Here is a 26,080-nt window from a genome sequence, read left to right as displayed (position 1 = left end):
GTGCACCTGGTTTAATGAAGACAGCAATAGTATCCTCACTTCCAGGAGGAGTCAGGTTATCTAGTAACCCATGAAAATACAGAGTTTGCTAGGATAATTCAAGTCTCTGTATGCCCACATTGAGAGGTTAGACAAGAGGAAGGTGGCAGTATCTCGCTGGGAACGTTGAGGGACGTGCCAGACTGTCCTTGGGGAGAGATGTCAGAGGAGGAGATGATGGGAATATAGGGACACCTGCATAGGCCACATTGCATTAGCAAAAGGGAAGAAAAATGAAACTGAATGAAGCTAGTGAGGATAAGGAGCAACAGCTGCAGAGCCCAGGGGCCAAGAGTTGGTGATACATTTCACCTACTCATCTTTAGGTTACTCGATAGAAATCTGATTCCCTCAAGTACAGGCAGTCAATGATAGTGTTCCTGCTGACAGAGCATTTCCTGGAGGCCTTTTCCAATGTTTATTTTATCTGCTCATGTGCCTTCATCACTTTTGTTTTCCTGTGTCATAGCAGGCAGTTGTGCTTATGGATACTGGTTAACAAATAGCAGTAACAGCAACAGCAGTCCTTTATTCTTGTGTACCAGATACTGACTTGGACACTTGACAAATATTGTATTGAAGCCAAACCATAATCTACACAATAGTTATTATTATCTCCATCTTACAGAGGAAGAAATGGAAAGTCAGAGAAGTGAAGTACGTGGCCCATGTCACCCAGCTAATAAGAGGCAGAACCCAGAGTCACACCAGGTCTGGCCGACTGCAGCTGCAGTCCCTCATCTCTTCATGACTGTGCCTTGTAACAGGGGATGAGTTGAAAACCCGGAACACAGCAGAAGGGCAATTTGTTGGGCAAGCTGTATGGTGGTGGGTTCTTTAAGAAACCACAGTACCTGATGCTCCCCTCTTAGCTCTGATGTCTGTAATCATGTAGAGAAGCCACACCCCAGTGTAAAGAAATGTGCAAGCATTTTACATAGTATGTTGAAAGGAAATACATTGTCCAGTTGTGGTAGGAAAAGTAATTTCTTGTATGGAATCTGAATAAAAATCAGAATCCTCTCCTGGGAAGAAATGTGGACACTTCTTTGGTGATATCATTAAACATTATCCTCTGAGCTCATTAATCTGGGGCTCTACTGATCAGTCATGTCTTACTCTTTGGGATTAGTTTGGAATCATACAGATTTCCTTTTTCCTCTTAGAAATATATATAGCTACCCTTCTCATTCAAGGTAGGCAGAGGGAACTCTGGAATGCTTCTAAAACTCCTACCCTGGCCTCTTAAGTAGAAGAGGCAAATGTAGAAGAGGTGCTTTGCTACTGAGTGCAGGCAACAATGAAGGTCCCATGGCAACAGGGAATGGGGAAAGGCAAGGGTGGCATGGGCTGAAAGCCAGCTGTGAATAAGAACCACCAATTTCAGTGACATCTGTGGGTACACACTTTATTGCTTACCCAGAACTTTTACATACATTGTTATCAGATTCTCTTAAAAATCCCTGTTTGGGGAGGGTATGTTTTTCTGTCTTTTTTTTTTTTTTTTTTTTTTTTTTTTTTGAGACGGGGTCTTGCTCTGTCGCCCAGGCTGGAATGCAGTGTTGTGATTTCGGCTCACTGCAACCTCTGCCTCCCGGGTTCAAGCGATTCTCCTGCTTCAGCCTCCCAGGTAGCTGGGACTACAGGCTCCCGCCACCACGCCTGGCTAATTTTTGTATTTTTAGTAGAGACAGGGTTTCACCATGTTGGCCAGGCTGGTTTCGAACTCCTGATCTCAGGTGATCTGCCTGCGTTGGCCTCCCAAAGTGCTGGGATTACAGGCGTGAGCCACCATGCCTGGCATGTTTCTGTCTACTTTAAAAAATTATTTATTTGTTTATGTTCTACCTCATTCCAGAAATCATTTAAGGGACTTGCATTCAATATAGCAGATAAAAATACCTTTAAAACAGGTGATAGAAATTAAAGAGAAAACATTGTTTTTAGGGTTATATTGACCAGCACAAATTTATCTTGACTGATGACACATTTCAGAGCCAAACCCTGTAGAGCCATTACCATGATCCTTGCTTCTGTTTTCAGGAGGAAATAACTAAAACATGGTTCATCAAAAAAAACCACTTGCTTAGACATTTTCACCCTGAAATCTGTTATAAAATTAGGAAGTGGGAGTTTAAGAACTATTCCATAGTCCTATTTGAAGCTCTTCCCAAACACGTCTGTCTCTGTGTTTATGGTTATATGTCTTTCTTGTCTACGTGGGTAGACTGTATATATGCATAAAAATGTGTGTTTTTCATATTCTCCCATGAAATTTAAACCTCTCCAAGACATATACTTTTGTGCGATTTTTAACAGTCCTGTCCCTGAAGCAGATAATGACATCTCTCTTTGAGTGAGGATGGAGCTAAGACTCAGAGAGGGTACCTTGCTAAGTAAACAGCAGAGGGACAACATTGATGTTAAATCCTGTGTCCTCCCTTTGTACCACATTGTGATGTCATGGGGATAATTTCAGTGGCCATGAAGCCATCTGCTCTGAACTTAAGTAGTGAACACAGCTCCATCATTCTGATTATTTATATTTATATCTGCAAAAGCATTCAAAACATTTTTTATTCAACAAATATTTATTGAATCCCTATCATATATTCATCATTGTTCTAAGTATAGTAGACAGAGCAGTAGGCAAAACAGACAAAAGCAAAGCTAATTCCTGTCCTCATGGAGCTCACACTCATTCTAGAAGGGGGAAGACCAAAACATAATCAGCAAATTGTATACTCTATGTACAGCAGGGCATGTGGGTGATGGGAAAAGACATTCCATGGTTTTTTTGGTTCATAGAATAGAACAGTTAGTATTGGTACGCAATGCACGATAAGAATTCTATCCAGTGTTAAGTAGTATATTTTAAGAACATTGCATAACCTTGGGGAAGTAACCTAACTGATTCCACTAGCATTCCAACAGAGAGAGTCCCATCTTACACAGTCCTTGCCAGCCAAGCTCTCGGTTTCTCCAGCTTCACTAACCTCTGGCAAGAGGCCTCTTTGTTCCTGAGGGAACTGCTTTTCTCATATTTCAGAAGGACAGTGCATACTTGTGTCAAGCTGAAAGGGATCTTTCCTACTTGATGCCAGCGAGAAGCAGTGCCAGGGAAGACAGACTGACAGAGCAGACATTCTCCTCCCTAACTGGGTTATTCTGTGCTGTGCTGTGCAGTGGCTTATCTTATTTTGAGATCTTCCTGCTGTTGTCCAGTTTGTACCAACATTTCAAAATCAATATTCTCTTTATTTTTAAGGGCACATTTTTACAAAACAGGACTTCAGAAAAAGGGTGAGATGCTAAAGACTCTCAAAAGGTTACACTGGCCTTTTGAAAAAATAATTTATGTAGAGAAACTTCTAGCACAAGGTCCTCAAATAGTTGTATATTTAACATCTAAAGTGCAAGTCAAACATTTTGTGTGAATTTTGACACTTAAAAAACATTCCTTGGGAGACCAAAAAAAGCGGGGCTTTGGAAGATAATATGAAGGGAGAAACTCAAAAAGCAAAATATTTCCCATGTATAGGCTACCTTTATTTTAGCTGTGAAACATTGTAACTCAAAATGTTTTCCTATTTATTTATTTATTTTTGAGACGGAGTCTCACTCTGTCACCCAGGCTGGAGTGCAGTGGCACGATCTTGGCTCACTGCAACCTCCACCTTCCAGGTTCAGGCGATTCTCCTGCTTCAGCCTCTTGAGTAGCTGGGATTACAGGCATAAGCCACCACGCCTGGCTAAATTTTGTACTTTTAGTAGAGATGGAGTTTTGCCATGTTCGCCAGGCTGGTCTTGAACTCCTGACCTCAGGCAATCTGCCCACCTCGGCCTCCCAAAGTGCTGGGATTATAGGCGTGAGCCACCGCACCCGGCCTTCCCTTTTATTTTTAAATTTTTCAGAAAAAGTGAGATAGCTGAATGTCAGAGAGCTTAAGCAACTTGAAGGATCATAGTTCTTTTCTTTCTTCTCCTTTCGGTGCTCTCCACTTGACTTTGTGGCCCACAGCCCAAACGTTGGTTGTGAGGCTACCCCAATCGACTACTGTTTCCCCTAATGTCTAGCGGATCTGGAACTCCCATAGTGCAGCAGCCAGGTGCAAGGTGAGGTGATGAGGCAGCTAGAGAACTTGTTTTGAAACTGCATTTACATGCCAAACACACACTTTTTATTTAGATTGTTGTTCACTGGGTAATTTGGGGTGAGGTGAGGTGGAACTGTTACCTCAGCATCCTCCCCCGCAACTGCCTCCTGAGACATCCCTGGGCCATCCAGTGGCATCCTTGCCACAGTTTGTCTCTTTATTTAATTGTTATGTTATTTTCTATAATCCCACTTAAAATTGTAAATTGGCTGGGTGTAGTGGCTCACACTTGTAATCCCAGCTCTTTAAGAGGCCGAGACAGGAAGATCACTCGAGCCCAGGAGTTTGAGACCAGCGCGACCAGCATGGCAAAACCCTATCTCTACAGAAAATACAAAAAATTAGCTGGGCATGTGTTGTGTGCCTGTAGTCCCAGCTACTTGGGAGACTGAGGTGGGAGATCACCTGAGGGAGTTCAAGGCTGCAGTGAGCGATGATTGTGCCACTGCACTCCAGCCTGGGAGAGTGAGACCTTTCCTCAAAATAAATAAATAAAAAATAAAATGAGGTGTAGAATTAATTATCTAATTTTGTAATTTATTAGGTCTACTTATCATTTTATAGATGGCTGGCATGGCTTATAAAAGCTTTGTGGTTTGAACTTAGTATCCTGGACTAACGTTTCATCTATAGCACAGGTTGGAAGTAGGCACACCTAATTGTGCTTTTCTGAACTCTGAGCAAATAGTTTGATATATTTGCCCTTAGTTACATTTATTATAAAATGGGTAGAAACGTTAATGTTCCTTCCATTGTCCCAAAGATGTATCAACATGCCCCTGTGGCTTTAGGATCCTTTGAAGAAAGCATTCATACTTACAGTTATCATTAGCCACAATTACAGAAACTGTGGGGTTGAGAAGGTCATCTAGCCTCATCTCTATTTCTAAGCCAGAGTTCCAGAGAGTGACTTTCCTTAGGTCAAGTAGCTAATGGGCACCAGAGCCAGAATTAGGAAACAGGTCTCTAGCACTCCAGTTAATGCTCTTTCTTCTACAGTTTCTATGGCCCTGTTCGTACTCTTTGGCCCAGCCATTTACAGAGAACCATAGATCTGTGTTCATATTGTGAGAGGTTCCTTAGAGACCAGAAGACTGATCTCTGAGAAGCTTAGGGACTGTGTCTTGCTCAGAGTCGCAGAGGCTGTAGGTACTGGAACTGGGACTAGAGACCAAGTCCCTGACTCCCAGCGCACTGTTCTTTCAACCACACACTCTCCTTCTTTGTTGATGGCTGTGCCTTGGGAGGGTTCTAACTCATAACCTAAAGATCCCCATGAACTCAGTTGCATAATCCTCTCTTCCTTGTGAGTTAACTGTTGAGGGACACACAGTTCTATGTAGTGATGGTGCCTGATGTGGGAGGCAAAGAGATGCAGTGCTTGGCCCCCTATCCCTGTTATAAGTCTGTGACTTGGGGCACTTCTGTAGGCCTGGGTTTTACAAAGCGAGGGCAGTTAATTAGGCATTCCTTTCTGTTCCAGAATTCTGTGGTCCTTTCCCAGGCATGGATGTTTCTTCATGTTTTGTCCAGTAGAGGGGGGTGTGTGCTCACAGACTAACAACCCCTCTGGACTTCTCCAGGTTGTATTATTGTGGAGACATCTTGAAGATGTGGTCAAAGAGGTACAGGTCCAGGCAGGCATGTGCATGGGAGGAGCTAGAGACAGTGATGGAAGAGTTCAAGTGGCTGTGCTGTCTGAAATTACAAAAGGAAATTAAAGGTGTTCCTAGGAAACAAATCACCAAGGCCCCTGAAGTTCTTTTAGGTTTATGTCTCACCAAGAAGGATAATAGGCTGGAAAGCTGCAGGTTTGGATGTTCCTGTTGCAATTCTTCCCTCTGCTCTTAGGTGTGGTGAGTATCCTGGGTATAATACATGCATATAATATTAATACTGCAAACGACCTGGCACTTTTCTGTGACTTACAGAGCTCTAAATCAGCTCTGGTCTGAGGCTCCTTTTCCAAATGACATGATGTGGGCTACATTGGAAAGAAATATAGTATTCCTTACAGGAGCCAGTTGCACACAGGCAGCTTCTTTACACCTGAAGCCTACGTGCTGAGTTCTGAGAAAGACTAGCTGATTCTTTCATCTTGAAAGTGATAGACTACAGTAGTACAAGAGAGCGGGAATGAGAAGTGTGGTTATAGAGAAGCTGAAGCTGTTGAGTAGTTTTGGAGAAGTGCTGATTTATTGAAAATATTCAGCTGCTTATATTTGGTATTATTAGAATTGAGACAAGCATATTACAGCCAGGAAAGAAGGAAGAGGGGGAAGGGGAGACAAGCTGAGGACTTAGAGAGTGAGTAATGGGAATAAAGAAAGGAGGGAAAAGAAAATTCTTGACTTTCTTCCAACCCAGCTGTGGAAGATGTTATTTTAGATCCTTTGCCTAACTGGTCTGAATGATTGCCCCAGGTGGAAAGGAAGACAAAGGTCATTTCGGGGCACTTCCTGGGACTTGACTGCCTTTATCTTGTTCTTGTTCTCTCCTTCTTGTAGAGAGGGTCAAAGCAGGTGTGGAAAAATAATGATCCGTGCTATTCAGACTAGTATCTTTCTCTGGGGATCTTAAAATGCTTTATCACATCTACTTAAACAGCATTTAATAGCATGGTAGAGATGTTTCACTCACTTGAGGCTGGATTGCCCTCAGAGGCCACTTACCTAGTAAGTGTTGACTACACCTTTGTACTGCACTTTTCCAGGGCTCAGACCTCCCCTCCCCATCAGTTTCCTGATGGCCTATCCTCATGGCTGCTCGGGCTGGTTGCTTTGAGGAGGTGGCCTACAGTGATGTTATCTCTCTGTATGAAACTCACAGTGGGGTAGTTGTATTTTTGAAGGATATTTCCTGCAGCAAGCACTTGGTGTTGCATATTATTACGTTCACAGTTTGTGAGAGATCATGAAGAATATGCAGTGGTCTGGGCCACACTGACACACAGTGAGAAAGTATATCAATGACTAGTTATGATTAGAGATTGTTTTCAACACTTGTTTCCATCTTCAGCTGACATTTACTTGTTCAGAAAGAGAGCCATAAAAGTCAATAAAAATAATAACCATGCACATCTGCACATCCTGATTTTAATACAGCTTTTTTTTTTTTTTTTTTTTTTTTTTTTTTGAGATGGAGTCTCACTCTGTCACCCAGGCTGGAGTGCAGTGGAGCGATCTCAGCTCACTGCAACCTCTGCCTCCCGGGTTCAAGTGATTCTTCCGCCTCAGCCTCCCGAGTAGCTGGGATTACAGGTGTCCACCACCACACCTAGCTAATTTTTTGTATTTGTATTTTTTGTAATTTTTTGTATTTGGCCAGGCTGGTCTCAAATTCCTGACCTCAGGTGATCCACCTGCCTCGGCCCCTCAAAGTGCTGGGATTACAGGCATGAGCCACCACACCCGGCCTAATACAGCTTTTTACAGTTTACAATGCTCTTTCATAGACATTATTCTATCTGATTCTCCTACCAACTCTATGACAACCATCACAAGTATTGTTTGCTCTACAGATGTAGAAACTGAAGCCTAGAATTGAAGTAACCTTGGCTAAAGAAACACAGCTAGTAAGAAATAGAACCAAATCTCCCATCTAGTTTTTCTCAGTACAAGTTTTAAAAATTATAACAGCCCAAAAATAAAATAAATAAAATTAAATCAAAACATCTTAATAGACAAGCAAATGTTAGTGTTTTGACTCTGAAACGAATACAGACTCTAATAATATTCAGTGTGGTATTACATACATACTGGAGACTCAAATTATTTTTAAAACTAATACATAAAAACTGCTCCAAACCCTAAAACTCTGAAATTATCACTTAATAATTTGGGCTTTTGAAAATGCATATATCTATTAACAAAATTGCCTTATATCACAGCATTTTCTTGTCATCAAAATTGCTTAAAATTAATTTTAATGTTTGCACATACTCCAGTGGATGAAATCACCTTAATTTTTTAAACCTCCTTATCTCATTCTTAGGTTGCTGATCTTTGCTATAATAAACTACAGTGCAGCCCACAACTTGTCTCAATCTCTGTTGATATTTCTACATTGTTTCATAAAACTGATTCTTAACCTTAAGCATTTGAAAAATTGTCTATATATTTAGTTTTGAAGTGTGTATATTTATGTATATACATGTAGGGCAATATTTTGAGTTCTGTACAGTCTTCTGAACACAATGAATTTCTCCTCAATGACATAAATAGTTATAATAAATAATGAAAATAGAAAGAAAATGCTAGTAGAGCAATCTTAACTGGCATAAGAGGAAGGTTTTCTGAATTTGCAGGAACTTGGATCAAGAATGAAAAAATAGGCTGGGTGCGGTGGCTCATGCCTGTAATCCCAGTACTTTGGAAGGCCAAGGCAGGTGGATCACGAGGTCAGGTGGATCACGAGGTGGATCACCAAGGCAGGTGGATCACGATGGATGAGACCATCCTGGCCAACATGGTGAAACCCCGTCTGTACTAAAGTACAAAAAAAATTGGCTGGGCATGTTGGCGTGTGCCTGTAGTCCCAGCTACTTGGGAGGCTGAGGTAGGGGAATGGCTTGAACCTGGGAGGCGGAGGTTGCAGTGAGCCGAGATTGTGCCACTGCACTCCAGCCTGGGCGACAGAACGAGACTCTGTCTCAAAAAAAAAAAAAAAAAAAATTGCTAGTCAACTCTTTTCTGGTCAGAGGTGTGAGCCATGGAGGCAGTCTGGTTATCTTACAAAATGTCTCAGACTTGGAGTAAAGCCCTGGGTCCATATCTTGGCTCTGCCAGTGATCAGCTGTGTGACCTGAGCCACCCTCAGATTTAGTCTCCTCATCTGTAGGATTGGGGTGACACCCACGACAGTGGACGGTTGTGAGACTCATAAGGTCATGCTTATGGAGGTGTCTGGGATGGCATGCATACCAGGAAGTGGGCATCAGCATATACCAGTTTAACCTGTCAGTTGAAAGGTATGTTAGAAATAGAAGTATTTCAACTTACCCATGTGCAGGTACTGAGAAAGCTCTCAAAGATACCCAGATTTCAACAGTGTTTTGGTAATCTTACCACGGTTATTTATACACATTGCTACACCAGCCTCAGATTTATTTCAGCTCAGTTAAGTTTAGTGATTTACCTCATTTGGAAAAGAAGTATGGCATACTATATTATTTATATTTAAAGCACATATTTATAATCTGAAGTTTCTAGATTTCACTGAGTGGTTTCAATTCCTGTCCCCAAATTCTGGTAGCTAACTGCATTGTGGTGTTACTTAATTGCTGTTTTCTCCAAGTTACACTGAGCTTTAAAATACTGAGAGGTGAAGCCAGCTGGGCTTCTGGGTTTTGTGGGGACTTGGAGAACTTTTCTGCCTAGCTAGAGGATTGTAAATGCACCAATCAATGCTCTGTGCCTAGCTAGAGGATTGTAAATGCACCAATCAGCATTCTGTAAAAATGGACCAATCAGCACTCTGTAAAATGGACCAATCAGCACTCTGTAAAATGGACCAATCAGCACTCTGTAAAATGGACCCATAAGCAGGGCATGGGTGGGGCCAAATAAGGGAATAAAAGCTGGCCACGCACGCAGGCTTCTGCAATCTGCTCCGGTTGTCTTTCAAGCCGAGGAGGCTTTGGTATTTTGCTCTTGAGAGTAAATCTTGCTGCTGCTCACTGTTTGGGTCCATACCAGTTTTAAGGGCTTTAACATTCGCCGTATCACCTGTAAGAGCTGTAACACTTACCGTGAGGGTCCACGGGTTTATTCGTGAAGTCAGTGAGGCTACAAACTCACCGGAGCTTCCGGACGCATCGTCTGTAAGAGCTGTAACACTCGCCGCGAAGGTCCGCGGGTATATTCGTGAAGTTAGACCACGAACGCATGGGCAGCAAGAAACTCCGGACTCGGTATGTGTTTACTTAAAACATCACGCTGTTTCATTCTCAGTGTAATGACTATGAGAACTTCCATGAGGCTTTTTTATAAATGGACCTTGCAATGTCATAGGAATAAAAATTCTTTTAGGAGGTAGGAAGAATGATTCTGTTGATGAATAAATGGCGGGCAATTGGAGTTGGGAGAGAGGCTGGTGAATCTTTGAGATCCGTCAAGGATCAGGCCCGGAATCAGACCCCGTTGATGGTCGGGCCTAGTCAGCAGCCATGTTCAAATTCCCAACTGTTCCGCTTCTAATTATTGTTCTCTGAGGATGTTGGAAATTATGGCCTTTGGTTGCTCGTAAGTCTGCTTTTTGCTTTTTTTCCCCGGAGCAATTTGTTTGCTTGCTTTATTTCTCCATCCTACTTCTGTTACTCTCTCTCCTGCTCCCATCACCATGCTGTCTCCTCTCCCTTCTTCCTCTGGCCTCATTTCTGGTTTCTTCTCCCATCTTTCTTGTCCTTTCTGTCACCTGACCTGTGTCGTGTCTGGGCATTCTGCTATGATTTGTCTATTTTCCCCTTCCCCCGTTGCCCTTCTGTTACCTTCCTTTCCCCTTTCTTTCCTTTCTCCTGTCCTGTTGCTGCCTCTTCCTCTTCTATTTCCATCTCTCCATTTGTTGTAGAATGAAGAGAGGCATAAGATTCCTCGGAAACAGCACTGTCTCATTTCTCTATTACCAACAGAATTTTTTAGGGAGACTGAGGAATGAGATCTTGGATGTGTGGCAAGATGTAGTTCTCTACAGACACTGCAAGTGGATGTGGCATTGGTTTCCCCTATCATTACAATATAACCTGCTTGAAATCACAGGTTCAGCATAGCTTACGTCCAAAGGGTTCACAGCCCCAAGTGGAAGCTTCAGTTGGAATGGTGCTGAGTTTGATTGGAAAATACTTGTGTTTTAACTTCTATCTTGGTTGACTAGCTTTAGGATGCTTACAGATTGGTTTGTTTTAAAAGATTCAGTGTTTAAAAACTTTATTCAGGTTGAGTATAATAGAAACAGTTACACTTGGGTTTCATTTAGTAAGTAATAGTTATCTATTTTTAGTGTTTTATTTACAGTTAGATGTAGGTTCACTCATCAACTCAAGTAAATAGTTGTTCTGGTCCATCCTTTGAGACTGTGGTAAAGTGGGTGGTCTGTGTATGAACAGAATCAAGTTATTTAGAGGGTTTTAGAGTCCAGGTTGAATGTGAAGGAGCATTAACCATGACGTTACTTATTTGACGCATTCTTGTTCTGAAGAATAAGGAGGGAGATCTGTGGTTAGGTAGTGATGATCCGACCAGTTGATTTTTCTTGAGATTATATTTTTGAGGAGAAACAGATCTGGCCTGACCTTCTCTGTTTAAGAGAATGTAGCATGGGAAGTCTGCTACTCCTTGTTAACAGGATGCTATCTCTTTCGTCACTCCCCCAACCAGCTCCTGATACACTGCCTGGAAAACAGCAGAAAGCTTAATATGTCTTTTTGCAACATGCATCTTGCAGTTTTCTCAAACTCCCACATGTAGTCATGACAGCATCTTGCAAGCCTCTCCACAGTCAGTCAACCACAGTTCTTTGTCAGGAATCACCTTACGTTTAATCAAGATGAAACGTTTATCCCACTTTGCGGTTATACAGCCACAGTTATTTATGGGTATCAGTTTTCCTTCCCAAAGTTTCAGAGCCAGAAGACTCACCAGGAAGGCGGATCCAAAAGAGTTCGGGTTTCATGGCCCTGCAAACTGGCTGTTACAGTAATTTGTCTTCCCTCCTTTCCCGAGTTTCTGCTCCAGCCTGCCTGTAGCGTACATTGCTCTTTTATTGCCTTCGCTTCCCGTCTGCTGAGTTGGTCCCATTCTGGGCATGCTGCCAGGATTTTTGCAACTAACACTTCCGCCCATTTCCTGCTGCTTCCTTTCTTTTTTCTGGTCTACTGAAGAATGGGCAGAAGTGCTAAGAACTTCAACTAAATCTATGGAGTTTTTCAGTGAGTTTTGGAGGTACTCAGCGAATAAGAGGAGTAGATGTAGAGTTGGTCTGTCTTGAAAAAATTTTGGACGTTATGGGATCCACTCTCTGCCCTCTGCACCCACCTTCCCCTCTCACCCTCCACAAGCTCTGGGCTTCCAGGCTCCTGTTTGTGCACACTGCGTGCTGCTCTGCTGGACTGCCTGCCCACAGTGACCTTCTGCCTTCTATTAGACTGTTGCCCATCTATGAGGGCCTGGTGCCGTACCTGCCTCACGGTGGTGTTTCCTTGATCTTTCCACCCATCTTCCTCCTCTGAAGTCCAGGAAAACTCTCTGTCTTTACGTGGTGCGTAATAACACACCATGTCTCTAATGAGGATGTATGCTCCTCATGACCGGGGATAAACTCATTTAGTCAGCAGCTGTGGCAGCCAGAGCTGCAAAAGCGTAACATTTACACAGTGCTTTATCACCTGCAAAGCCCTTTCATCCACCTTATCTCATCTGTTTTTCACAACTGCACTGTGAGTTTGGTATTACTGTTATCTCATGTGTAGATTTAGAAGCCACTTTCCTAACTTAGTGACTTACTGCACAAAAAAGCCTTCAACCGTGAATTGTTAGAGATGGTTTTTAGAAAGAAATTTGGCACTTTTCAATGGACTATATATAGCCAATCAGTCATGCTTGAGAAGTTAAACATTTAGAGATTTAGTATTAATGATGAAGCACATTCTTGATGAACTACATGAAAATAGGAAGGGCTCAGTCACTAAAACAGTGGGAGTTTTTACCAAAATTTCACCAAAGTTGGCCATTTAACAGACTTTATTCTTAATTTTTTTTTTGAGACACCTAATTTTTGTATTTTAGTAGAGACGAGGTTTCACCATGTTAACCAGGCTAGTCTTGAATTCCTGACCTCAAGTGATCTGCCCGCCTTGGCCTTCCGAAGTGCTGGGGTTACAGGTGTGAGACACCACGCCTCGCCTATTCTGAATTTTTTTAAGCTGTAATTTAGATATCCAAATTTGAGAAGAGTTCATTTGAACACCAAACATAATTTGTATAACCCCATTAGATATTTCCTTTAAATAATCTTTTGCACATATTGTGTTAGTGCCCTGGTACATTCTAGGAAGAGTCTTTCTTCAACTAGAACTAATCTTCAAGACTGAATTTTAAAAGGAGACTATTTTCCTAAATGATGATTGCTAATATTTCTTGACGGCTTACTATGCATCAGAAGCTTTCTATATATTATCTCTAAACTTTACAAGAGTCTTTGAGAGAGGTTATTTCCTCCATTTTATGGAAGACAAAAATTAGGTGACCTTCTTAAGCTGAGTAAGTGATTCACAGTAAGTGTTGGATCAGGGATTCAAACTCTGCATTCTACCACATCATTTGGCCTCCCTAGATGTAATGTTATTATAAGGCATTATGTTATTTCACAGAGAGGAGCTGGTGGAAAAACTCAGTCGCTTTAAATTATTTAAGTATTCAATGATAGAGTAGACATGGATGCGAGAAGGGATTTTATATATTCCAGGAATATAACTTCATTTGAATTGCCTCTGATTTCAAAGAAATCAAAACCTCAGTGGAGGGGAGTGGCACATAGTATCTTCAACATTTGCCCTTGTGCCAAACAAGGCTCCATGATTTGTTTCCCGTTCCAAATTTTAAAAAATGCAGAAAAATGAAAAGCACTTTTTTCATCTAGTATTGAATTGATCCCATGCAAAAAACAAAACAAAATCCATAATTAAGGAGCACAAAGGAGTGCTATTTAGTGTCTGACTTGTGAGATTTTCTCCCTTTCCTTCCAGACTTTGTGGATCAGTTTCTGAAAATGAAAGGAATAATCTCAGATATTTTTATTGAAAAGAACACAGATTATTGGACACCAAATACATTCTAGAAGATTAATGCAATATTTGTATGTGCTGATGGTGAAGACCAAGGGCTTTCCTACTCCAGTGACTCTCAACCCTGGCTACACATTAGGATCGCTTGGGAGAGCTTTGAAGCAATCCCAATGCTCAGTCCCAAGCAGTAATTTAAGAAGGCCATGCAGCTGCCGCCTCTGCTGAATGGCAGGGCCATGGGAAGCTTTAGCGATGAAGGCACAAAATGGCAAGGGTGGTGAAATGTACAGAGGGGCCCACTCATTGATCAGAAGTGGCACCGAGAGGCTATAACAGCACAGCAAGATGCTGACCACACCCCCTTCTCACTTTTATGTCTCAGAACTTTTCTACAGTGAATGTCAATGTTTTTTTTTTTTTCTCCACATAACATCTGTTTCCTTTTTGTCTGTAACGTCACCTCACTTTTCTTTCGAAAAGCCACATCTCACCCTTTGCACTCTACATGGTTAGGATGAAGCTGATCTATTGGATCTAGAGATGATCATCAACCCAGGACTGAAGAATGATAATTCACGTCACCTGGTCACTGTGATCTGTTTAGGGACGGGCACATTTTCTAAGTTATGCTCTAGAGAGTAGTTCCCCAGTGTTTTGCTGGAATAGTTGGGACACTGTCTTAGTAGCTATGGTTACTGAGCTGGAAGAATGTAATTCTGAAGTTGTAATGATTATCTTTGATACCATGAGGGGAAGACAGAATCGAGAGATGTAGAGAGATTCCTTACATCATTTGAGCTCCATGCCTATAATCCTGGACTTTTTGGTTATATGAACAAATTCTATTCTGCCTAAGCCAGTTTAGTTGGATTTCTGCCACTTGTAATACAAGAAGTTCTAACTAAGAAACTTTACTTAGTGGAGCCAAAAGGCCAAATGGAGAAAGCAATGTGCTGATGTTGGAGTGAGGAATTCATGGAAGGGACGTACATGTCTTGGAAAACTTAATCTGTGTTAAAACATACATTCTATCAAATAGCTGTTTGACCAACAACCCTCACCATATAACCTGTACCCCCATACCATGTGTTAGATTTAATTTTTCCTCAATATTCTTGCTTTTACGGTGAAATAGATTCTAGGCCTTGTATTTATCTTTTGAGGACATGTTTATTACTTAATATGCTGTGATACTACTTTGGGGAACTATTGCCACAGATAGTGAGTCTTAGCTTAGTGCCATGTATTCACTCAACAAACATTGATTGAGCCAAGTCTGTATACTATATAGTGCAGTAGGCTTTGAATGCCAGATTCAGGAGTATTTACCTAATTCAGTAGATGGTGAAAAGCTATGGAAGGCCTTTGAGCAAAGGAGTGACATGACCCCAGCTTTGATTTGGAAAGATTAAGCAGCAGAGTGGACAAAAATAAGTTAGAAAAAGGAAGGCCAGTTGGTGATCCTATTGATGGGGACTTGAATTGGACCTGGAAATAAGTGGATGGATGTGAAAACATTGCGCAAATAGATCCACAAGGCCTTGACGATGTGACATCGAAAGAAAGGCATTCTAGATGATTCTACAATTTGGGCTTTAGTTATAAGGATGTGGAGATGCTGTAAACCTATTTAGTTGTGTGAACATGGTCAAATTACTTAATCTCTCTTGGCCTGTCTTTTTATTTGTGACATTAATTACCTAGTAGGATATTGTTAGGCCATGTATATATAAAGCATTTAGCTCACTGCCTGGCACATAGTACATGCTACATAGATGTTGGTTTGCTTTATCAAGATTGGATAGCCTATACTGTGTCAATCTCTTTCTATTCCTATATATAAGAAATACTCCAGTTGCCTCTTCTTTCAGATTATGTAACAGAATAATGGCAGCAATCTGTTGCCGTGATCAATCTTTGTTGACACACATCATTAGCTTTTTGAAGGAGCAAACTTGGAGTAGGATAGGCCAGCATGTGCCAATTTAGTGTTCCTAGATTTGACACAAACTCCAAGTTTTCTCTCTAACATTGTACCTGTCACTAGTGGCCATTAGATTTTATTACTGCTGCATTAGCTAGTGGTACTGTTTAGAAGGTGATGTCAGAATATTGGCCTGGTTGTTTATCCTGTTGCATTTTAAATACTTGGGACATCTAGAAGGTATACATGAAATGTACTGTGGGCTGAGCAGTTAAAGGATGAGCCAATGTGTACTGTCTAAAGCCAATACTAATTTTATAAAACCTACTCTGACCTACCTTACTTTCCCACTAGGCATGTACTTTTTGGGAGAAAATTGTTTAATACATGCCTGGGTTAAAAAAATTTTTTCTTTTAAAGCACAATTACATGGTTACTTGAATTTGCGGAACACAACAACGTTTTACGGAGTAGAAACACATAGAATTGGAATATGACAAGAATAAATAAGACTTAGCTTATCCACTTTTTTGGTGACTATAGGTCAGAGTTTTTAATCTTTTAGGTTTCACCTAAGAACATTGCACTTAATTCCGTGGACAAGGGAGAATTTGTTTCACTGTGTAGTTAACTGTAAAAGTTCCCAGGCCCTTTCCTGCACTTCCAGAGTATTATTCTTTATTTGTCTGTTCTTCGTCTATTGGCCTATTGTGCTCCTTGAAAGTAGAGGTCGTGTCCTCTTCATATTGTTTGCTTGCAGTACACTTTTGGTAAATGAATAAATGAATTAATTGGTAACACAATGAGAGAGACCTAATTAAGTTCTAGATTTTTCTTATTGTGGCTGTAAGTCTACTGCTTTGTTTTCCTTTTCAAATTCCTAAAATTCAAACAAACAGAAAAACAAAAAAACTTGGCCGGGTGTGGTGGCTCACGCCTATAATCCTAGCACTTTGGGAGGCTGAGGCAGGCGGATCACTTGAGGTTAGGAGATTGAGACCATCCTGGCCAACATGGTGAAATCTCGTCTCTACTAAAAATACAAAAAGAAGCTGGGCATGGTGGCTGACACCTGTAATCCCAGCTACTCCGGAGGCTGAGGCACGAGAATCAGTTGAACCCGGGAGGTGGAGGTTACAGTGAGCCAAGATTGCGCCACTGCACTCTAGCCTGGCGACAGAGCAAGACTGTATCTAAAAAACAAAACAAAACAAAAAAACCAAAAAAAAAAAAAACCCCACCAACTTGTCAACTATGTACTTTATTGGGAAATGGTATAATAGACAAATGATTTCTACCTTTATATCATATAGAACTAAATGTAATACTGGAAATGAGGGAATGAGTTTCTCCCTTTGTGCTCTCAATTTATAGACAGTCCAGAACATTGTAAACAATATTGACACTGGCATTGAATGTGACCCTGAATCGGCCGTGTGGTCTGAGGGAGCAGAGGTACAAAGTAATTGGTCATTGTGGTACTGAAACTCAGAATCAGGCATATGATGAAGTTTTATTTGCAGAATACTTTTTGTTTCAAGACACAGGACCCACTGCTCTATTGATAAAAGGCAAGAGTTTAATTTTTTGTTGTTGTTGATCTAAGTCCTTGGAGAAAGTAGACTGTAAATCATAGATGGGGTATTGTATACTCTTGTTACAACATCATCTAGCCAACCTTTTATCTGTCCCATGTGGAAGGTTCTCCAGTTTACATTTTTGGGTTATATGAATGAAGGCAGAGTACTATCCTATGATTTAAGACTAAAACCTCTACCAAGAAGCAATAGGAGGAAAAGAGGTGAATTTACTTTGCATCCAAGATGATGGGCTTACTGTACTATAAGTAGTTCAGTGTATAGTGCAACAGGTATATTTTCAGAAGAAAGAGTCCTGGAGAGCTTGTAAAAAAATGGAAAGTAGATTCAAAAGAAATACTTTTAAAAATACATAAACATGGAAGAATGTTCATTGGAGTTCATAGGATTAAAAAAACCAAATGTGCAGTAAAAGGGTAATAGGTAGAATAAATTTTTCCATATCTTATACATATGTCTGTAAAATGGGTATGTAGTCACTTAAAAGAATGATGTAGATATATATGAACTGACACACCAATGATCCAGGAATACCAGAACACGAAAAGACAACAAAAACAAGCTGCCAAACAGTATCTTGGTATCACTACGTGTGTGTTCGTATATCCCCACATAAAAGAATAGTAATTTCTAGGGTTGGCGACATGAGGTTTTCTCATTTTTTGGATTATACAATTCCTTGTTGCTGGAATGTCCCCCAATAAACATGCACTAGTAGATGGCCAACTTTGAAAATGTCTTCCCTGCCGGTGTGTAGGAAAAGTGCAGTAGCTAACCACTCTGTAAACACTATGGGCACAACTGGTAACCTAATCCATTGACCTGGAAGATGATGATGGCCCTTGGAAAGGGTAAGCAAGGAGAATAAAGTGACTGGAGTTAGCACATCTGCTGTCTTTAGCAGGGTGTGCCAAGTTTTGTAAACAGAAATTATTTTGTAATTGCCTTATGTTTAATGTTCTTCAAAGCCGTAGAGCAAAAGAACAGATTATTTCTGAGAAGTGAAAAACAATTTTCATTTCATTATGCTGCTCTCCATTGGTCACTTGGGTATGTCCTTGGAAATAGATGTCAGAGTCCACAATCAAACTGTGCCTTTAACTAACATTGTAACCTCAAATTGAGTCATTTAATTGCTAATCTCTGAGTTTCCCCACCTGTTAAAATTGATAATAATAATCCTTACCATCGCATTCCTGAATGAGGTGTTGTGACGCTTAATAAGATCATGTTTGCAAAACGCTTTGAGCTCTTTAGATAGAAGACACAATATAAACACAAAGTTTCATTAAGATAATTATACAGTGATTTTTCATAGTTTACATCCAAGGCTAAACCTAGTGATGGAGGTCATTTTATGAGAGCAAAGAAGAAGACTGGCTTTCAAAATCCGAAAATGAAATCCCTAACACATTTTAAAGACGAATATAGTACAAACAGTTTTTAGAATATGAGAGCTTAGTTTTGAGAGATGATTCAAAAAAATGAAAAAATCTTTGGAAGTTTTGTGTTTAACTGAAAACATCTTTTGTAAAACAGAGTGATCACTTCTATCCCTTGAAAGAGGAAGAAAATAAAAGCAAGCTCTTCAAGAATAGTGCTGGTTTTTTACAGAAAGTTTTATCATTAATAGGGCTATAAAGTGGCGAAACCTGTCTGGCCCACTGAGCGTACGGACGGTGGACTCATTAATGCTTGGCAGAGTCTCCTCCTGGGTGGCACTGTAGCAGTTGCTCTTGCGATGGAGCAGGGGAGGCACATCCCCCACATTCTCCTTCCTCCCAGGCTGTCCTGAGAATCCATCATGTTTACCACAGGCTCCCCACCCTTTGGCACCATGGGTGCCTGCTACCACTGTAGCCCAAGATATGGACAGTCCATTTCAGTTCCCAGGATTTGGAAGTGCCGGCACAGGAGGTCGGTAACCCCAGAGGAAGGTAAGCTTGAAAACAGAAGCCTGTTCTCTGGGTTGCAGGTGGGGAGAGAAGGGTGTTTATTGAACATAGAGATGAATCTAACTAGATCATCAGAGTAGAAGTTTCTCTCTACTTAGTGTTTTTAGTTTTCTAGTTTTTATGGGCTGAACTATGAAGAATTCTTGCTGAAAAGTCATTGTTTTGTCGCATAAGTTGATTCAGATGTCCTCCAGTTGTTACCTGCAGGGGTGCTGAGCTCCAATTTTTTAAATTATACCATCTGAATATTAGCATTTTCATTCAATTATGTTGAACAAAACTAAGAATTTGTGTCTAATTTTTTTTTTTTTTTTTTTGTAAAGGAAGGTTTAGGGCCAATCTTTTTTTATAGACATTATTTTCTTCATAAAGACTTTGGAGTATGAATGTGACTAGAAATTGTTTGAAATTTAAAGATTTTATACCATTCTTTAAAGATAGGTTGATGTAATAAAATGCTGTATCAATATCAAGAAATACTTAATCTAGATTATTTAACCAAAATAGGTGAAAATATTTGTATCTAATATTTCATATGGAAATTGTTTAAATCATGCTTTTTGTATTTAATATTTAATATGAGCATTATTAGGATGTGAGAGGAAGAGATTTTCTGATTTCTTGTTTCCTACAGGAACTGTCCCTCATTCCTGTCAAACAAGTTTCACTTGATTCTTATCAACAAGTTTATACTGAAATTAGAAAAATTACCTAGGAAAAATAAATTATGTAAAGGTAATTTCAGCATTAAGGGAGAAATTGACATTTTTTACTTTCCTATTTCTCTGTTTGCTGGTGCTTATTTGAAGCCATGATCTCCATTTTTCTGGTTTGTTCTAATCATTTAGATGGACTTCTTAGTATGCCCCTGAGAATTTTTGTGTTTGGAGAATCGTCAACTGTTCCAACGGTACCAAATGGACTGGATGTTAAACTATAAGGAAAGTTATTAATAAAACAAATGAGAAAATCTCTTACGTTATAATTACTTGGTTGGAACTAGCAACTAAAACAGAAAAAGCTAGTTTCCCATGGAGGATATTAGGCAGTGAATTATATAAGTTTAGGTTTGCAAACTACATTTTGTGATGTATTGGCATTTCATAGAGATACATGCACATGTATTTACATTTTCTCAGAATTCATGTGATTTCATCTTGTGGAAAGTCAGAAGCAGTTTTAGAAAAAGTTTCTGCAAATTCACAACACACTATATCATTATTTTGATGCAAAAGTCTTTGCAAATTCACAACAATTTTCTTTCTAGGAACACGAAAAACAGTATTATTTCTCTTCCGTACTGCCACTCCATCACCCATAACCTAAACTAGATGAAGAACAGGCATTTGAATGCGAGGTCAATCTGAACTTTATTCTTAGTTCAAACACTAATTTGCTATATGGTCCTGAGTATGCTTCATAACCATTGTTTGCTCTAGTGGTTCTTCCTTTGAGGCAATATTAATCTTTGTGTTCCTTCTGTCTCATCAAGAGAGTACAAAAATGTTGTTTGCTAGATAATAGTTATCTCTAGTAGATGTGGGTGAAGCACAGTTCAGAAATTAATGTTTACTTATTGGAATCACTGCAAAACATTTGTTAAATATCTCATTCCACGTGTCTGTAAATTTTGATCCCTGAAGTGGACTCCATAAGTTCATTGAGGTGCAAGGAGCAAACATTCAGCTTAATCCGTAGTTCAGATTTTCCAAAAGCATATTAAGGTTAAATTACTTGTGTGGGGAAAAAGATGTTCAAGAGCATATGCTAGTTAAATAAGAAAACGCTGAGAAATGAATGCTACCTTGTCAATCTCTCAGCCCCTGTGTATTTCTCAGAATGCCAGTAATCAAAATGCAGCTATGGTTTCGATGCCTTCCAGATTTTAGATTACTCTTAAGGAGATGTGGAATTTCTGCATTGTCTTCTTTATGGCAGGAAATTACAAATACTTTCGTTGTTATTGCCAGAATCTGAGGGCGTGTAACTTCCAGCAGTGGCACCTGGATTTGTTTTCTCTCTCTCTCTTTTGGAGTAGGGGTTGGGGACTCCGTGAGAGTTGTTAGAGGGGAGTAATTTCTCCAAACTAGATCCTCCATTGTTCTTAAGCTCTCACTATGTAAGTGATTTACCTGGATCTGAGGCTAACTTTATTTCAAATAGGATATTTCTCAGTCTCTGCAGGATCATCCATAGCTCCTCTGAAATTTGGGTCAGTGCCACACTTAATTGGTTGTGGTAATGATAGGAATAGTGGTAGTGTTGTATTGGTGGAAACAATAGTAATAATAAGCATTTATTGAGTGCTGTAAAACATGTTTCAAGTACTTCATTTTCTTTAATCCTCAACAAACTTTTGAAAGATCTCTGTTATTTCCATTTTCTGTATGAAGGACCTGCCTAAAGTCAGATGGATAGTAACCTTCCTGAATTCAAGGCCTATACTTTGTCGACTATATTTCTCATGAGGGGAAAAAAAGCCATATCTAGTATTATTTGTTTTCGCATCTTATAATCATGTTTGGGCTTCAATATGAATTTCCTCTCTACAACTGCTTGATCACAGGCAGTTTTGCTGGAAGAGGCTGGAATGGAGTGCCAAATAATGAGCAGAAATAATTTAAGCCTGGGAGGTGTTAAAAAATAAAAAAAAAAACTTTAGACAAACTAAATTTAACAGAATTTAACTGAGCAAAGAACGATTCTTGAATCAGCCCCCAGAACAAGAATAGGCTTAGAATGACTTCAGGGCTGCCGCATGGTCGGATAACATTTATAGACAGAAAACGGAAATGAGGCATAGAAACAGCTGGATTGGCTACAGCTGGGCGTTTGCCTTATTTGAACACGGTTTGAACAGTTGGCTGCCTCGGATTTGTTGCAACTTGGCTGCTGTGATTTTCCAAAGCTTGTCCTTGGATGAAGCACAGATTAATGGGAACCAAGGATACTTTAAAAGAGTTTTATAAACAGATATAAAGGAAAGTAGAACATTATGCTTCCTAGACTATAGGTCAATCCCAGTGAAAAAGTTAGTCTACGTTTACATCTTTTTTCTGTATAAATGGGGATTTAAGTAACTACTAATAAGGCTAAGGAAAACCATAGCACTATCCAAATGCCAGGGACATAGCTAAAACTCAGGAATGTCTTTTTATAGTTGGATCTCTGTAGTCTTTCTGGATATACCTTTAAGGTGAGTGATTACAGTCCCCATTCACCCTAAGAAAATTCTTTAATTCAGCCCAGTCCAAAGCTACCTGAGAAACTTACTATTATTGCAAGCAGGTGTGTGAGAGAATCTAGTTGAAATGAATAATGATGCAAATGGATTTGCTGGTTGGAGTAAAGGTGGTGGAGAATTCCTCTCATTGGAAGCTGCTAAGGTTAATAAAATCTCATGACCACAAAGAGTTAAGAGTCAAGCCATAAGGTGGAAAGGGAACTTCTAAGTGGTAACTGAAAGCTTGGCCAGAAATAGCAACATGGGAGCGGAGCATAGGTTTAGGGATACGAGAGGCAGGAAGGGTGAGGAAGAACAGGTTTAGAGGAAACAGGCAAGAATTTCCAGACAATTACCTGATGCAGGTGCTGTGCACAGCTGGATTTCAGGTGCTCAGTGTATTGTGGTTGTGGGAGAATTATTTGCATGTAAAAGATAGGAGAGGTGGGGGAGGGTGTATGTGAGGGAGGCTGGCAAGACAGCAAGTTTGTGTGCGTGCGTGTGTGTGTGTGGCTTAAGGATGAAATCCAGTTTCCTTAGCAAGGCTGTACACAAGGACCTCAACCTGAGCCTTGCCTACCTCTTTCATAAGCAACCCACATACCAGTCCGTTGAAAATATGCCATCTTCTTACACATACATTCTTTTATGTGTACATGTTTCTTCTGATTTGCCTCGTTAGATTTTATTCATCTTTCAAGTATTATTTCCCATGAGAAGTGTCCCATTGTGACTCCTAGCCTCCCACCCTCCTTATAGGACAGCCTTAGGCAACTCTGCTCTTTATTTCTTACGTACTCTCCTTTTAACACTTAAATTCTAAGAATTTATTTAGTTCTTCATTTTCCCCATGGGAGACTGGACTCCTTGAAGGCAAGGGCCTTGTCTTAGTTATCTTTGTATCATATGATTCCGTGCCTGGCATAGTGGGTGCTTAATCAGCATTTTGACTGATCGATAGATGAAGTCTTGAGGACTCTATAAAATCAATACCTGGATCATATATTGAATGAAGCATCAGTGCAGGTCAGTTTATCTTCTGAGGCCTGCCCAGCCACCAGACCCCTAAACTTTTCAGTAGCTGGCTGGACAGTAACGTAGAGATGCTTGCATCTTTTCAAACATGGATAGGCAAAATAAGGGAGGGGAAAAAAGTTAATTTCCAGAAGTCAAAGATCTTAAATTTTATCAGCTAAAGTAGGATTATTTCTATACCTTTAATGATAGTTCTGTAGTTGTTTTGGGGCATTTGGGTCATGCTACCTGTCAGGTGATGAGAAATATGGACTTTATAGTTCAGGAGACATTACAGCAGTTGTGACTATTTACCCACAGGCTCTCTCCAAAAGAAGGTGCATTGTTGGTCATGTGGCAGGGGAAGGAAATCCTAAGTGCTTTTGTCATGAGACGAGGAGAGACTCGCGTTTGCGTGGTGTTCTTGGGTACACAAACAAGCGACTGGATGATTCAAATGATTGGATCGACAATGACTTGTTTCTGAAACGGAACAGATGTGACAGACAGGCTTCCGGAATCCACTGACCACACATTCCATGTTCAACACTTATGCAGATTCTTTGCAAAATATTCATATTTTCATCATTTCTGCATATATTTATGTTTAGGTCTAAATGTTCAGGCAGCCAGAGGCCAATTATTTCTTCTTATGTCACTGTCCAGAAGTTAGGCTTCTAGGATGCTATACTTTAGAGTCCTGAGCTGCTTCATTCCTCATCCTTGGACAAGCAAGGACTTGTAGAAATAATAACCCATAGGCCTGGCCTAGGAGGCCATGTGGTGCCTCCTGTCCATTCTTGCAGCACATTGAGATATAAAGGGCAGGCACCAGCAGTAGTGTCCTATAGGACCTTGACGGCAGAACAGGCTCAGAGGGAAACCAGGCTGACAATTCTGAACAGAGCTGCTCCAAGAGAAGGTGTTGGGTAGGAAACCAGCTTACAAGACCTTGGAGAACTGCCAAGGGGAGGAGGCTTGACTTGGACCTTAGAGAACTGAGCCTAGAGCAATTCCTGAGCTAAGGAGCGGGTAGGTGGCTAAGGATCTGGTTTCCCACACTTGTGGGTGAAAACATCGTTAAGGCTAATTAAAGGAACAGTAGAAGCAGTTTCCAGTCAGGGTTTCATTGTTAAAGAAGGCTCTGTTTTGAAGTGTGCTGGTACCTCAGGGGCCTCAGCTGTAAGACGGTCTGGAAGGAATCACAGATGAAAGAACTGACGTGGCCATGGAAGCTGGCTCTGAGGTGGAGCACCAGGAATCCAATGCACAGTGTTCAACGTGGGGCCCCTGTCTAGAAGGGGGAGAAGTAACAGAAGGTGGGTGGTGGTACTATTTAAATTGGGGTATGAGGTGGGCTGTAGAGGAAGGTGCCTCCGTATACTGACACTGGATGATTTTTGTGTTTTCTGTAGGAGCGCAGGTATTGACTAAAGATGGGGGAGCAGGGTCATACTTCATGGAGGAGCAAACTGTTATTGGAAAAAAGAGGCTGCATAATTGTCTGTATCGTACCCTATGTTCACATCTATGTTACATAAACAATATAAGCCAACAACAAAAATTGTGTGTAGAAAGAAAGGCTGGAATGAAATCACTGAACTATTAATTGAAAAAAATAAGCTTATATAGTTTAAAATAATAATTCAAATTTTGTAGTGGACCTACGTTACAAATACATGGAAACACTCATCCTGTTTAATTACTTCACTGAAGTTGTTTGAATTCATGTCAAGGAGCCCACTGACCTTTAGGTAAGAATATGTCAGAAAGTGAGTAACCCCCTAACAAATGATCACACAGTACACAGGTCAAGCTTTGGCCACAAAGCATCCAAATTACACCAATAAATGCAGATATTTGAAACAGCATATTGAGAGGTAGATATGCCTTGGGGGTGTTAAACACTTTGGTTGTACTTTAGATATAAGTATTTTCTTCTTTTGTTCCGCCACACTGAGTCATTGTGAAGAAAATAGAGAAGACACTGTTGTCAAAGCACCTAACAGCGAAGGTTCTCTTAGACTTTCCCTGCCTTCCCCTTTGTCCCAGTACACCAGGACTGCCTAGGGCAGCTGTAACCTGGAGGCTTAACCTTTCTGACGATATAAACCCCAGTAGCTGTGTAGGCCTTGGCATTTGGATAACTCTGCTGCAAATGCCCTTCATTTCTTGCCATTTACCCACACCACTTCCTAGCAACCCACATTTCCCATGTGATCTCTAGGAGAACAGGGAAAATATCCTAAACTTCTGTTGATTGGGCAGCCGTGACTGTTATCACGTACTCAACAAGTAGTGGTGAAAAAATACACCAGATGTACAAGTAGAATATAGGCCAGTCAGTTGATGAGCTGGAGTTTTTGTAACCACCTCTTGCCTCTAATATCTT

At 40.5% G+C, this 26,080-nt stretch overlaps 1 protein-coding gene and 1 long non-coding RNA gene across 7 annotated transcripts in view; one reads left to right on the top strand and one right to left on the bottom strand.

Moving 5' to 3' along the window:
- FMN1 (formin 1) overlaps positions 1-26,080 on the top strand; it is a 430,759-nt gene that overhangs the window by 55,000 nt on the left and 349,679 nt on the right. The gene's annotated exons all lie outside the window — the stretch shown is intronic.
- LOC134808505 (uncharacterized) lies at positions 20,804-24,134 on the bottom strand. The gene is made up of 3 exons (XR_010151584.1): positions 23,890-24,134; positions 23,668-23,787; positions 20,804-22,365 (listed from the first exon to the last, which is right to left on the bottom strand). It is a non-coding gene; the product is annotated as an uncharacterized LOC134808505 (long non-coding RNA).

The sequence above is a fragment of the Pan troglodytes genome, chromosome 16 (genome assembly GCF_028858775.2).
Source record: "Pan troglodytes isolate AG18354 chromosome 16, NHGRI_mPanTro3-v2.0_pri, whole genome shotgun sequence".
Classification (NCBI taxonomy): Eukaryota; Metazoa; Chordata; class Mammalia; order Primates; family Hominidae; genus Pan; species Pan troglodytes.
Note: the sequence above shows the minus strand (reverse complement) of the source record. Positions and strands in the feature narration are given on the sequence as shown.